Source organism: Saimiri boliviensis, chromosome Y (genome assembly GCF_048565385.1).
Source record: "Saimiri boliviensis isolate mSaiBol1 chromosome Y, mSaiBol1.pri, whole genome shotgun sequence".
Classification (NCBI taxonomy): domain Eukaryota; kingdom Metazoa; phylum Chordata; class Mammalia; order Primates; family Cebidae; genus Saimiri; species Saimiri boliviensis.
In genome coordinates this window covers 7,834,951-7,848,049 of record NC_133471.1, presented here as the reverse complement: position 1 = coordinate 7,848,049, position 13,099 = coordinate 7,834,951, and the positions used below count along the sequence as shown (strand labels likewise).

Here is a 13,099-nt window from a genome sequence, read left to right as displayed (position 1 = left end):
CAGGAATTCAAAGGCTCACATTTTCTCTTGTTTGTTGTGTTTTACCTCTGCTGAGAGATTATTTCTCATGTATTGTCTTAAATTTACATCCACCAAGTTAAACAGTAATAGACTATTTGCTTTGTAAAGACCTAGAGAAGTCATTGGCCAATCACTTTATTCTATACTTGAGAAAATTGAGAACCTCAGAGAAAGATACATTTGGAAACATTCTGCATCAGAACTGATAGCTTAGCCAATATTCTCTTATCTATTATCTAGAGATTTTTATAGCATACAGCTGTTCTACAATACCATACTGTCCTTCAGTTTTGTGTTGAGTGGATATGCAAAACACCTGTTTAAAATGATGTGCTAAATGAATTTCTCAACCTTTCTTGCTCTTTAATAGTAACAGTAACTTGTAAAGACATGTTTGTAATTTACAAAATGCATTATGTGACTATGTCTTTAAATAAAAGTAGTTTTTTTTTAAGTAGTTTTAATTCCATTAGAAATGTATAACTTGTTATTTATCAAGTGGTGCTTTCCAATATGTAGGCTGCACACATAACTTCAAATTTTCTAGTAGCCATATTGAAACAGTAAAGAGAAATAGGTAAATTTTTATTTAATAATATATTTAACCCAATACATTCAAGTTATAACTTCATAATGTATTGAATATGAAAATACTGATGAGATATATTTTACATTTTTATTTTTGCACTAAGCCTTTGAAATTTCATGTGCTTTTTACATTTAAAGCACATCTTAGTTCAGACTGGTCACTTTACAAGTGTCAGTGACCCCACATGGGTGGAGAGTCTCATGTTTAACAGCATTTGGAAAATACAGAAAAGTAGATGAGAAAATATGTGTAAAGTCATGCATAGCACAGAAAAACACTTGTGATGTTATTATCTACGTCTGTCAGTCTTTTTCCCGCATGCATACTTTTTTGGTGGGTGTTATACATGGTCAGTATTGCACTCTGCATTCAGATTTGCATTCTGCTGTGTGGTTGATTTTGATCCATCGCTGGTTTTACAGCCATTGGACTAATGAAAGTGTCAGTAGCCCTCGTGTTAATTTTGGTTATGCTATTATGTAGTCACTTATTAAGCTATATTTGCATTTGCCCTTTGCTTATAAAGTGGAGGTGTTAAACTACATGACATTTGATTCTTTAAAATTTATTGTTTTGAATCTGAAGTCAGCTTTAAACAAAGTACAATAAGGAGCTCTCTGCCTTAACACTTAGACAGACGGTAGGAAGATATCTAAATATATTCTGACATAAACTGTACCCTTGGATCTCTTTTTCTCCAACATGTTATAATAAACAGTTTCAACCAACCATATAGAAAAGTTGAAAGAATTTTGCAGTGAACGCTTGCAGACCTACCCCCTATATACCACTATTGCATTTGTATTACAATTGCTTCCTTTTTATCTGTCCATTCATTTGTTCATTCATCTTGATTGTATATGTGTTTGCATGTGTATGTGTCTGTGTTTCTACCTAAATAAATTGTGAACGCCTATGATTTCTCCTAAGTATCATGTTTACTTTTGAACCAGAGGCCTGACCTCTTACACACCTGGCCATGCTTCTATATCTTAATTTGTGAGACTTATTTAAATGTATTTAAACACAGAATTAATGTTGAGTCTAGCTGTGAAAAGAGAATTTGTTATTGTTCATATAGTATAATATTTGACATTTTTATTTTTGTGATCAATTTTAAGATGCTGAGATAGCAAAAATTAAAATGAAAGCAAAAAGCAAGTATGAGAATAAACCAGCTGCATTCCAAAACAATTCTGAGATATCTTGTCATGTAAAATCTACAGCCTTTATTCTTCAAGAAAAGAGCCAACTTGAGAGAATTAATGAGCACCATGAGGTGCTATACACCTATTTTACTGGGTGGCTATTTCCTGCAGTTATTACTATGTTGGCTCAAGATCCAGAAATGAAGTGGTACAATGAATAAAACAAGACTGCAAAAGAGCAATAGGAACCAGGATCAAAGGATCAAATGGAAAGAAGAATGGACGTTGAAAAGGATACACAGATTTGCTTTCTCTTAGATCAATGGAAAGGCAGGAATTGCAGAGTTAAACAGTACATTGAAGCTATGAGAAACAAACCCTAAAGAAGCTTCATCTTCTCAGGTTAAGAGGGTTAGATGATGCATTTTAGGAGCAACTTGGAGGTGTATAGCAGTTCATGTGAGTAAGGTGAGAATAAATCATTAAGGCAGAGAGAAGTGATAACCTATATTGAGAGTTCATCTGTGGTTGGGGAAGCCTGGAATTGAGATACCAAATCATATGCTTGTAAATGTTTTCTATTCCAGCTCTGGGGAGAAACTGTAAGTGTCTCTCCCTCTGATATTTTCTGTGAGGGTGGAAAGATGGAGATATTTAAAGTGTGGAGTTCTGCAGAGCCTAATTACTTTGAATTTATAAAGGCAGCCTGTTTAATTGAAAATTCTGGGTCTCTCAGAAGAGAAGGAAGGGGGCTGCCAAGCTAGGGGGAAAGTGAGGGTTGTGTGGCAGCCTCAGTGATGAAGGACTAGATCTGGAGAGCCTGACAAGTGGAAGAATAAGAATTGCCCAAAAGTGCCGAATTGCAGGATGTGGGTTCATGTGGAAACTGGAAACCAAAGGCACTGTACTGCCATTGAATGATGCCATGGAAATGAGCAAAAATCAAGGTTCCTTAGGTAAAAGAGTACCTAAGGTCAGAAAGGTCATCCATGTGGCCATTTCACCTGGGGAATGGTAAAGTAATTGGACAAGAGTCAACGAGAATGAGGAGTGGCAGAGAATCCATGTCAGCAAGTGGGATTGGATCTATTTCTTTAGAAAATTATATTCTTATTCCAAGAGTGTGTCTTAGACATGAATGGATTCACAGCAGTATTTTGTAACACAGATCTAGAACTGCTGCTACCAGATGCTAAAAGTAGAAAGGCTTCCCCCATAGTGTCCAGTCTTCCTTGGGTATTCTCAATAACACCTAATCATTTAATGGTAAGTGCAACCCCATCTACAATTTTGTGTAGCATTTCTTGGAATTGGGCTTACCTCAGTTCTAAAACTGAATGTTGGAAGCACAGATCTTTGAGATGATTGGATTGTTTTTAGACTAGTACCTTCATCTTCAAGATAGATGACTGACTAGATTTCTGTTTGGCTGGAAGTATATGAAGGCTTTGAAAAAGATTGTCATCCTCATATAAAGCATCATGCTTATATTTCATCACCTGGAATGGCAATCCCTCTCTCTCCCTGATAAAACCATACTGTCTTTCAAGATACACCTTGGATGTTATCCCGATATGCTTTCCCTGACTCCCACTGAGTGACTCACTTAGACTTCATTTCTGCATGAAATTTTTATTTACCTCACTTATGAAATTATCATATTTTATTGGGATTGTTTCTCTCTGACTGCATTTTGAGGTCTTTAAAGGTAAAGACTATATCTGTCTACCTCTTTGCATCCAGTTCTCAGTATGCTGCTTGGAATGTGACAGAACATTTAGTAAATTCTTGCTCTGTGGAAGGCAAACGGAAGGATGGCCCATTTATTTAAAAGTTCATATGAGTTTGCTAACTCTGCGTCAAAATGACCCACAAACTAAAACATTAAGACAGCACCATTACTAAAAATAGTGGATATTTTTATTCTTTTGAAGATTTAGTGCTGAATGCACATTTTCTTTAATTATTATTCCTGAAGAAGTTACCAAATTTTACGTAAAGGGCAAGGCCTCTGGCTCATGCCTCCAGTTCCAGCACTTTAAGGGGCCCAGGTAGGCATGTCATTGAAACCCAGATGTTTAAGACTAGTCTGAGCAGAATGGCAATAGTTGATGGCTGGAAGTAATACAAAAAAATAGCTGAACTTGGTGGTGTGTGCCTGTAGTTTCAGCTGCTTGGAGGCTGATTTAAGTATTAAGATTCTTTGAGCCAAGGAGGCAGTGGATGCAGTGAGCCAAGATTACACCAGTGCACTCCAGCCTGGGCAACAGAACATAGCAATGTCTAATTATTTTTATTATTATTTAGAAAAGAGACTGAGTGATGTTAAAGCACTGGGTATCATAAATAACATAAGAGATTTTAGGAATGCATGGAAGTTCAATTTAATAATAATTGGGGTATCAATATTTATGCAGTAGAATATTTAGGTGAATAAGGTTGAAACCTTGCTTTTCAACAAGGCTGAAAAGATTCCAAATCAAAGCCAAAATTTTCTTTCTTTTTCTTTTTCTTTCTTTCTTTCTTTCTTTCTTTCTTTCTTTCTTTCTTTCTTTCTTTCCTTCCTTCCTTCCTTCCTTCCTTCCTTCCTTCCTTCCTTCCTTCTTTCTTTCTTTCTTTCTTTCTTTCTTTCTTTCTTTCTTTCTTTCTTTCTTTCTTTCTTTCTTTTCCTTCCTTCCTTCCTTCCTTCCTTCCTTCCTTCCTTCCTTCCTTCCTTCCTTCCTTCCTTCCTTCCTTCCTTCCTTCCTTCTTCTTTCTTTCTTTCTTTCTTTCTTTCTTTCTTTCTTTCTTTCTTTCTTTCTTTCTTTCTTTCTTTCCTTCCTTCTTTCTTTCTTTTTCAGATGAAGTTTCACTTTGTCACTCAGGCTGGAGTGCAGCGGCAAGATCTCAGCTCACTGCAACCTCCACCTCTCACGTTGAAATGATTATCCTGCCTCAGCCTCCTGAGGTTACAGATGTTTTCCAGCATGACCAACTAAATTTTTTTTTAAATTTTGTTTTTTAGTGATGTAGTTTCACCATGTTAGACAGTCTAGTCTCAGACCCCTGATTTCAGGTGATCTTCCTGCCTTGGCCTCTCAAATTGCTGGAATTAAAGGTGTGAGCCACTGCATCTGCCTCATTTAAAATCTCTTGAATGTGAGTAGTTATCCTTAATGTCTGTACTTTGTTTTATAGAATTGAGAAATAATTATATTTATTTACTTCAGTTTTGATTTCACTAGGTTGAGAAATTACTAAGTATATGTCTAAATATTATAATATTTATTGTCAAGTACAGTTCTTGTTTATAAAGGTGATATCACATAGCTTTAGAAAATACAAGTTAAGAGGAACAAACAGCAGAGTTTTGCTTTTGAAATATTAAATGTTAGAATGAAACTCATAATAAAATACTATCATCAAATTACAGTAAGAGCAGACAAAAAATCTGGGGAGGGAATTAATACATGAACAGATCATAGGTTGTGTAAATAACTTCATTCCTTCAGGCCTGATAGTATTGCCTGTCTATGTATAGTAACTGAATTCCAAACATTTGACCTGCGGCTTTCACCAGATATGTGCTCAAAAAAGGAAATATGGTGGTCTGGCTTCACTTGCACTGGCTGATAATATTTCTCATGTGTTATTCATTTTTTCTAAGTACTGAGAAATGTTTTATCCTTCCGCTCTTACCTGGTACTGACAGCAAGTTCACCTGTCTCCAGTTTTTGTAATAAGCCCTCTTTTCCATTTAGAATGTGCTGTTAGTTGACACATGCAGATACTCCAGGAATCTTATTACTTTGTCTCCATCTTCTTTAATGTTATTTTTTCACTTGTATAAGTTTGCTTTGTTTGATTTTAAGTGTCTCCCTACCTGCTTTTCTTTGTAGTAATAATAAAAATGTCAACTGATCAAGAGAGGGAAAAAATACATATTTGTGCAGAGAGTTCAAAACTTCTCTACCTCCATTTCTTTTTTTTTTTTTTTTTTTAACCTCTGGTTTCTCTCTCTCAGCATGTAAACTAAATAAATGTCATTTTCACCTCTCCATGGCTTTCTAATTTACCAGTGGAGGAAGATAATACCTACAGCCTTTGACTTCTTAGACTGCTCAGTAGTTTGTAGCACTTCTCATCATTGCTGGGTATCAGCACTTATGAACCCACCTCTGTGGCTTGTGAATGGTGCTATGGTTGATCTGATGTTTCACTATGCAGATCATTTTATTCTTAATTATTTGGAAGTCCAGATTGATCCACTTATCTATTTTCCCTCTCTTTTGGTACTTTTTAAAGAATCCATAGTTTTTGTTTGCTTGTTTTTTGCTTGTTGTTTGTTGTTGTTTTAAGGGTTTCTTGTTTGCTATTTTATATTTGCATGTTTTAAGATACATGGCCTTGCTACATTGTCAAGTCTGATCTCAAACTCGTGTGCTCAAGTGATTCTCCTAATTCAGCTTTCTGAAAAGCTGGGATTCTTGGTGTGAGCAGCCACACTTGGCAACAACTGATAGATTATTAAATGACAAAACAAATACTCTCTTTTAAATATTTATATGTTAGTTATTTAAATTTCATAGTTAGAAACAGCAGTATAAACAATCAAGTACATAAATATGCTTTTGTTATCTTATAACTAGTATAATCTTTCTTTTATCCCAGTATAGATTTTGGCCACTTACCACCTGAAACCATTGTTTCAGTGTTAATTATCTTCTATGGGAAACCACTTTCCTTTTGAGTCTCTCCCACTTCCCTTAATGACATAGCACAACCCTCTGATTTTGGTAGTTTCAATGCCCTGTAACTAGATCAGTTCATAACTATATTAAGAAATTCTGGATCTTTCTTTCTGCTTCCCAGTAGTATAATAGTCATGTAGCAGTTTTGGTCTGTTGAGTTAAAAACACCTGATTCTTTTTCTAAAATTATTACCTCAGGTATTGTAGTTTATTTACCATTTATACTTTATCTAATTTCAGAACCCAGGAACTCCAGGAAGAAAGAAAAAGAGGCATGACTAAGGCACTTAGAAAACAGGAGTAGAATATAAAGTGTCTTGAGGGTACCTATGACTGAAAGCCTAAAATAAACCTCTAAAGTAGTTGTGTGGCAATTTTCAAGAAGTAACATGTATCTAAATTATATTGGTGGAAACATAACAACTGAGACAGCAGTTTATGATTACTATCCTACGCAAACTTTAGTGTCCATTGTGCAGACCCAGCTGCATGACAGATGAATAATGTTCTCAGACACTGATTTTCAGTGAAAGCATGGATTAGGGGGCCAGGGAACTGACCAAAAGATTTGTAGCAGCCGTCCTGACCAACTGGCCCTGCCAGCATTTCTTCAGCACCCATTACGTAAGAAAACTTTGGGTTAACACCACTAGAGATAAATTAACCTTGTCACCCCAACACTGAGAGAGCCTTTCCTCCTGCGAATGATTAAAGTTTAATTTTAGGACCACATGAATAAACAAGTTATTTAAATAAGCTCTCCTCTGTTCTCTAGTTATTTATTTTTTCTGCTATCTACTTGGGTAAAAAGTATTAGGCTGCCTTAAGCCAAACATTCTACTGAGATGATACCAACTCCCCAGCCTTCCAAAAAGTCTGTGACTATTTCCTATTATTTTACAAGTTGTTTCACTGTCCTGATTGAACTCTTAACATCTTCCCTGTTTTTGTTGTCTGCACCAGGCTCTGTTTACTAAAGGGGGCATATGTGGGCAGCAAGAAATCAGTCTGGCAAGTTTATAATTGTTCTTAATCCAACTTTGCAACCTAGAATTAGTAAATAACATAAGACAATCATGATTATAATAGCAACATTCTTTTCGAATCATGAAATGTTCTGGTACCATAGTTTGATGAGTGCCATTGCTAAGAAACCCCACTGGGGGCATGTTAATTCCTTTTAGCCAAGCAATAACATTGTTAGAAGCTGGCAAGGGGATGTTTGTGTAACAGTAAAGAAGAAAAAGGCAGATTTAGAAGATAGGCTCAATAGATTGTGGCAGGTACAGGTAACAGGCAAGTGAGATTTTAAAAAGGAAACAAATTATCTGGAGTGTAAGGTAGCTGAGTCATTTGAGGAAACCACATCATCCAGGGATGTGGGGCCTGTAAGCTCAGTTTTTTCATCTCTGGTACCAGCTTAGGACCTAGACACTCCATGGTGTTGTTTGATGCATTGTGCTGGAATCCAAAGAGGACACAAGGGGGTGTGAAGTGAAGCATATCCTCTTTCCCATCTTAGCAATTTCTTTGGACCACACCATGAATTACTGTTTGTATTTTAAAAATTAAGAGTAAATCAGGCTTGTGCTGCTAGTGTTGCAGGGTCCTTACTCATACTTGCCTTATTTTGTTTTTTAACCACATTTTTAAGAGTGAAGTGGACACTTTTTACTATGGTCTGTATTTGACAGTTATATGGAATGCCTGTGGAATATCAGATGTTCCACTTATGACAAAAATTGCAGAAATTGTGAGCTCACATAAGCTGGACCATTGTCCATTTTAATTTTTATGGGTCATCTCATAAATGAAAAAGTTAAAAGATGTTCAATGATATATCTGGTAGAATCTTCAGAAAGGGAAAGTGTACTAATTAGATTGAGTGTTGGTTTTAACAGATACATCTACATATCTTATTTTTCCTAATTCAGTAATGAGTGTAACATCTGTTTTTCATAACTGATTATTTTCTAGAATTCTAGGGTTAACACCTGTTAAGGAGGGGATGTGCCTGAGAGCTGGAAATCTGGGCATTTCAGGATAATTTGTTTAGCTAGTTTCAAGGTAAGTGAAATTGTTTAGATGAGTGTCTCCAATTTTGACTGAAAAATGAATGTGATTGGGTGACTTGGTCAAGCAAAGATGTTATAACTTGTAGGTTTGCTGGTTCATTTTCATAAGCTGATGGACCAGGCAGTGAGCTGTGGGCTTGAATATGTGTGTTCAGCATTGGAGGAGTGCATTGACCCAGCAATCACTGTAGTTGAAGAAAAAGTGCACACAGTGTGGGCTCCAGAAAAGACTTTGAGAGAGCTGCTTTACAGTTCTGGAGTAAAGAGAAGAGTAAGCAGATTCACAGACAATCTTAATGGGCTGAGTGGAAACAGTACCAGGACGACTGTTGGAACCCCTATCTCAGATCTTTGAGTGCTAGTCAATCCGGGTCAAATGAGAAAATCATGTGGTTTCCACCAAACAGCTGCTATTCCATATTTATCAGAAATGTGAGGAAACACTCTTAAAGCATTAGGTATGGGGGTGTGAACTATTACTGTAGGTAAGATCACAGAAGAATGAGATAAGAACTGCAGAAGTTTATCAGCATGAAGAACATTGTCTATGTGGACTGTGTAATCAGAGAGGGCTCTTTACAAATGTAAAGGGAGGGGAATTACTGCTTTGAATTTCTTTTTACTCAAAGAAATTCTTATGACTTCAGAGTCAAAACTCAGCAACTGATTGCATTGTGTGGTCCACACACATGACCTTAGTAAGTAACTGGATATAGGGAGATGGTGTTTTTGTGTCAGTATGTGAGACAAAAATGCATTCTAGAAAGCACAGTCTTGGGGTCACGTGTCCTCTTAACCCTGTAACATTCCCTTACAGGGAATGTTTGGTGGGAAAGTAAATAACTGAATTGAGGATCCTGGACCAATGTGATCTAGTTGCCTTTTAGAGATAGCTTCTTCTATTTTTATGATTTCTCTCTTTGCTGCAAAGATTAAGTACCCGAGGCCCTTTCAGAGAGGAATCAGGTTTAGCAGCTTATAAGTGGAAAAGGGCAAACTAGGTCAGAGACAATTAATATTGCTTAGTAATTTCTGGTAATTACTTAAGTTATATAAGTTGCTAGCATTTAATTTAACATTTTGATATCTTCCTGACCAATGACTTAGTAATCATCCAAGATATTTCCAAGGGGAGGACATCTGTACTCTTTCTGGTGTAATGAGTAAACCTTTTAGCTGTGTATCCTTTACTAAAGAATTACATAAATTTAAAAGCATTGTCTCTGTTGAGGCTGCTAGTAAAATATCACCCATGAAAAGAATAAACTTGAAATAGGGAAACTTTTTTGTATGGGAGCAAAGCTCGATTTACGTGATGCTGAAACACTGTGGTACTGTTTGGTATTTCTTGATGTGGCACTTTTCAATGAAATCTACAAGCTGTTTTTTCATTATTGATAGCTGTTTTTGTAAACACAAATATTTCTCTCTCTGTTTTTCTAGGGAATTGTATGAAAACAGTCTTTAAAGTCAAGAAAAATTATAAGCCAATTTTGAGAAATCACCACAGAGAAAGGGAGACATTTTTGAAGAGTATTTCCATAGGCTGCAAATTAATATCAGTAGCAAGTAATACAAAAGCTTCCACTTACCCGACATTTTGGGAATGACAAATATGGTGGAGTCCCAAGGACTATTAGATTTTTTTATATGTATGTTTTTTAATTGCTCCTTAAACAGTCCATGGGCTCTCTGAAATTTCTCTCTGTTCATGAAATGCTGTTTTACTTAGAGAGAACTATGTTAGGCCGAGGGTTGGAATAACAATAGTGGTTATTATCAGAAAGGTGTTTTTCAAATTCTAAAATTCTACTTAAATCTTAGCAGAGAACTATAATCTGAGACATCACTTGTATAAAAGAAACATACAAAATTTTGCCGTGGACCACTTGCAAACTAGAGAACAGCAGCACTGGTCCCTGAGAACCAACCAAGTTTCACTCAAGTAGGTACTGCCTTTTGTCTGTGTCACTGTTGGTTTGTGCCACTCCCTTTTCCCACCACTGCAAGGCTGCCTCTAGATTGGGTGGTTTCTATCAGCCCAGGGCACCTTGAGTTTCTCTGCCACTAAGCCATTTCTTTCACCCACTGCTTTCTTGAATATGCCTCTAATACCTTTTTCTTATCTTTATATGAGGGTTAAAAGAAATGAGCTAATGTACTCAATTTCCCTGCTGATCTTGCCATACCAGGAAGGATAAAAGCTGCCCTTCTAATTCCGCTTGCTTAAGGAAAGGTCCCATAGCTGTAGCATAATTTTTGTCTTTTGTCTTTTTTTGTTTGTTTTGTTTCTTAATTATTGGAGGAGGCAGCTAAGGCAAGACCTCTGTTTTCTCATTGTTATTTCAGTTCTATGGGAGTGACTAAGGGGTTCAAGATGATAAAGTAGGTGACAGTTCTTCCTCCCTACTTTTTGGCTCTTCTCTGTATAATGTGACAAAACCCACCCTTACTAAAGCCCACAGTGTTAAAGATAATACTGGGGTCCATTGCTTTTGTACATGACATTGTTTAAGATTTCTCTCTACATGTTTTCAAAGGTCTGGCTCTAACTTGTTTTCTTTTTGAAAACCATGGATTATAGATCACAGTTGTTTGCATTTGGCCCCTTAAGTGAGCTGGCAGAGCTGAGGCTCCACTAGTTTTAAGCAGCTGTTTCAACAGTTTTATGTACTGTTTCTGTTGAGCTGACAACAAGAATATGTGGGGGACTTTATCTAAATAACTTGTTTACTCACATGATACTAAAAGTAACCTTTGAACATTTGCAGGTACGATGAATCTCTTGGGGAGAGAGCTGATATTGTCCTACAATGGAACACTAGCCTGAGAAATCCCCAATTAACTTGGAAATCCCAGGCAGGTACCAAATACTTACTGATTACTCACTGACTGTGCAGTTTCTTTACACTTTTGTTTCTGGGCTTCTGTGCAATACTTTGTACCATTCATCATGTGGAGGTCACCACCTGTCACTGTTTGTCTCACAGACACCAGCTATACCATAAATGAATAACATACTCAGACACCAATATTCAGTGAAACAGCAGACTAGGGGACCAGGACACTGACTTAAAGAGCTGTAGCAGCCACCCTGACCAGCTGGCCCGTCTGGCATTTCTTCAACACACATTAAATAAAAAAAGTCTTTGAGTCAACACCATTAGAGGGTTACTAACCTGGTCATCATCCCCCCAAGAGAGGTATCCTACCTGCAAATGTTTAAATGTTGGTTGTAGGGCAACATGATTAAACAAGTTACTTAGATAAACTTCTCCACATTTCCTTGTCATTAGTTTTTCTGCTATCAATTCAAGATATAGAAGATTAGTCTGTCTTCAGTCAAATCTTTTACTCAGGCTATGGAACTCCCCCCAACCACTGACCTTCCAAGAATATTTGTGACTATTTTCTATAATTTTACAGTTTCTGTTACCACCCTGACTGAACCCCGTGCCAGAGATAAGGTACTTCACTGATACATTTTTTTCAGAACAATAATGGAGAAACATGTATTTAGTCATTCTGATTCTCAGGTGTCAACTTGAACTAAAGGATGACTGTAACATTAGAACTTATCGACTGATTGAAGATGAAATAAAAAATAAAACTGATGTTTTGGTGGGAAAAAGAAGCTGTATTGTCCAATTCTACTATATTATTATACTATATTATTAGCTTCCCAAGTTGGGTCTGTTCCATATTCTGCAAAATACAGCTTACATTTTATTGCTCCTACAAAATTATACATGTTTTCATTATATAAAATTTTTAAAAAGTTTGTCTTCACTGACATATGAGAAACACTTATGTTTAATACTTTGTATATTCAGTTATTTATCATCAATATTTTATTCTACTTTATTTGAATATATTTTGATAAATCTTTAATTTTCAATAACTTGCCAGTATGTTATTGCCTTCTGATACATATTGCCTGTAACCATGAGATTCCCTATTTTTTACTGCCAGAAAATTTTAACTTCTCTGTACCTTGTGACCTAGCCTCTGATTTCTTTTGCTTATAATATATTTTTATTCTTTACAACATGTTTATGTGATATATAACCTCCTGTACTCTTGCATACATTGGCCTGAGACTACGAAGGCAATTACTAGGAAGTTGTCCGTAATGCGAAGTGAAGTTTTGGCAGAAACTTTATATCGATTCTTGGGAGTAAACCAGGGTTAGTTACTTGAAGTTGAGCAGACACCAAATGTGTACCTTCCCCTTTTACTACTATCTTACAGAGACTATTACTTCTTTATGGATTAATAACTTCTTATATGTAAAAATTATGTTTTGATGACATATCTATATAGATTCATAGTAGGTGAAGTGAAAATGACAAAATATTAAATGCAACATGATTACAACATTGTCTGTTACACTATAGTAACAGACAGTTCTTCTTTAAAAAAGTGAATACCTATGGAAACTAAGGCCCCATGCTCTTGGCAGATGGTGTAACTCTGATTAGCATGTGTAGCAGGTAAAATTTTAAGGTGTACATGAGAGTTATAGATTCACATTGC

At 36.2% G+C, this 13,099-nt stretch overlaps 1 pseudogene; it reads right to left on the bottom strand.

Moving 5' to 3' along the window:
- LOC141583056 (coiled-coil domain-containing protein 150-like) overlaps positions 1 to 10,162 on the bottom strand; it is a 115,387-nt pseudogene extending 105,225 nt beyond the window's left edge.
- Between the last annotated feature and the right edge of the window lie 2,937 nt (positions 10,163 to 13,099).